This window comes from Perognathus longimembris, chromosome 8, assembly GCF_023159225.1.
Source record: "Perognathus longimembris pacificus isolate PPM17 chromosome 8, ASM2315922v1, whole genome shotgun sequence".
In the NCBI taxonomy this organism is placed as follows: Eukaryota; Metazoa; Chordata; class Mammalia; order Rodentia; family Heteromyidae; genus Perognathus; species Perognathus longimembris.
In genome coordinates, this window is record NC_063168.1 from 32,687,599 (window position 1) to 32,690,248 (window position 2,650).

Genomic DNA, 2,650 nt, shown 5'->3' on the forward strand with positions numbered 1-2,650 from the left:
TATGATGAGGGGAGGGGGAGACAGTAGAGACCAGGTCTGCGAAACCAAAAACTTCTTGTCAAATGGTATTTCCCACAGGTTTGGGTCAGAGACCCTACATTATGTAACTAAAACCAAACAACTACTCAACACATAAAGGTAAAAAATAAACCTCTCAGTGGATCACAATAGCTCAAAAGCTATGTATGTATGTTCATATAAGACAAGGATAAGCAAACTCTACTGTTGACGTTACATTTAAAGCCCTAGGTGAACTTCCTTTGGCGTAGGCCACATGGCTACTGTATATGTTTTTGGTGCACTGTGTATTGTATATATGTCTATTTGATCTAGGGAAGGGAAAGAAAAACAGGGTGTAATATATCACAAGAAATGTACACACTGCCCTATTATGTAACTGTACCCCTTTTGCACAACACCGAGTCAAAAAATTTTAATTAATAAAAAAAGAAGAATGTGGCACGAGTAGTTGGTTATGCATAGTGAACATACAGGTATTTTCTGAGCAAGTGGACCTATGTTTGACTAGAAACTACCCAGTCATGTTACCACACATGTGGGCAATATACACTCCCACCAGTGGTGTCTGAAACCTCTCACAGCCCATCCTTCCTGCAGGATCTTCTGTCCACATCTGCAGATGCTCTCCCTTTCTTCCACCTTGTTTGTTACCCTGCATTCAACCTGGGCTCTGGGATGCTAGCTAGAGATCAGAAATACAAAGGAGGTTAGTTAGGCTATTCTTCTCTTGTCGCTATGGGACATACCAGTTTCCCACCCTGGGTCACGGCACTGTCCGATGTGTTTTTCCTTTACATGGCCAACATTGTGAGGGATCCCTTTCCACATTAGCCTTTTGTATAGAGACTTAGACCAACAGAGTAAACCAATCTGTGGCTTTTAAATTAAGATGCTTTCAATGACTCACCATTAAATGTGATTGATTTTTATCACACAAGAGATAACCTTAAGTTCCATGCCTGGATTATTAGTGTCTTGTTCACTGGCTGCCTTTGTAAAAGTCTATTTATAAGTTGCCTATTGGTTATCTCTTATAGGAGCTCAGTATGTCATTTAAATATGTGTACTAATACAGTGCAGAGCTGGGGATTTAGCTTAGAGGCAGTGTGCTCACTCATCAGGCACAAAACTCTGAGCTCTATACCTCAACACAAATATTTTTTTCCTCATTTATGACATCTCTTCTCTATTCTGATAATAATTAAGAATTGTACAGACAGGTGCAAACAGGAAATCCTCTTTTACAACCCAGAATTCACTGCTGACTATGAGATTTGGGTACTTGTAAGAAGGAATATTATTCCTACAACAGTTGGCAATGTGGTTTTTTTTTTAACTCATATAGGTTGGCTCTATGAATAAAGATGATGTAAAAGCCAAAAAAATTAAGAATTTTTCTAATGATGTGCTTCTCTACACACCAAAAGATTTTTTTTCTATCTTACCCTAACCTTTCTAACTTCATAGAGCAGGAGCTACTTTATTCTCATATCCATGTCTTGGATGTGGAATTGATACCGTTTTTATGAAGTAGTATCTGTGTTGGAATCCCCTTCCATATTTGAATAATCTGTTAGTGATTCATATATCACTGCTCAGTAGAGCAGGGCAGGAGCAGGGATGTGTGTGAGATCAGACTTACTTGAATTTCTTCAGGGTTCTTCTGTGCCATTTCATCCACCATTTTGGTGGAACATGCATCGCTTGATTTCAGCTGATTTTAATCCTCTGTATCGCATATAACTTCTAGAACAAATTGAATTACTAGAGGATGCAAAACCTCTGAAGCCTGGGATTGTATTGATTCTATAGGACCCTGTGCTTGACATTCTGTCTGTGTTCTTGGAGGTTTGAAAATTGGTTCATTTTTTGAATGTCCTCAGCCTTCCAATTGCCTTCTTCTTTCTTTTTTTTTTTTTTTTAACCAGTCCTGGGCCTTGGACTCAGAGCCTGAGCCCTGTCCCTGGCCTCTCTTTGCTCAAGGCTAGCACTCTGTCACTTGAGCCACAGCGCCACTTCTGGCCAATTTCTGTATATGTGCTGCTGGGGAATTGAACCCAGGGCTTCATGTACACAAGGCAAGCATTTTTTGCCCTAGGCCATATCCCCAGCCCCCCTATTGCCTTCTTGCAATACTGTCCCTGACGTAAAATAGCTGATTTTTTTTCTATTTTCATCATGATGTGCAAGTGATAACCATAGTTTTCTACTATACTTCAAGTTTTGGTCTTTTCCAAGACTGATAGGTAGCACTGTATTCTCCTGTTTCTGGAAGGAGGCTGAGCTATATCACCCAGACATCAGATTTTTTCCACTTTACAGTAGGTTATCCTATCTGTTAACTTCTGAGCACCAGCTCCTAGGAGCAGTAAAGACTGAGAAGCCTTGGTTATCCTCAGAAAGGATTACCTGTAGTTAGTGAGCCATTGAGGCAGAGGCTCAGTTGGGTCTTGAGTTTTGTTGGTCCTGTACTTACATTGCTTTCCATCTCTCACAAGCCTTCTGGTTTTTATGTTGTGCCTGGCTCTCATGGATCTAACATGTTGTTGTTGTTTTCACAGAAACTCAGCCATCATAATATTAATAAGAAATTCTTCATGTCTACTTGTTATTCATGGGTGCTAGGGTC

At 40.1% G+C, this 2,650-nt stretch overlaps 1 non-coding gene across 1 annotated transcript; it reads left to right on the forward strand.

Moving 5' to 3' along the window:
- Positions 1-1,195: 1,195 nt before the first annotated feature.
- Positions 1,196-1,320, forward strand: LOC125356956. Its single transcript, XR_007211996.1, has one exon. It is a non-coding gene; the product is annotated as a small nucleolar RNA SNORA40 (small nucleolar RNA).
- The last annotated feature ends 1,330 nt before the right edge of the window (positions 1,321-2,650 follow it).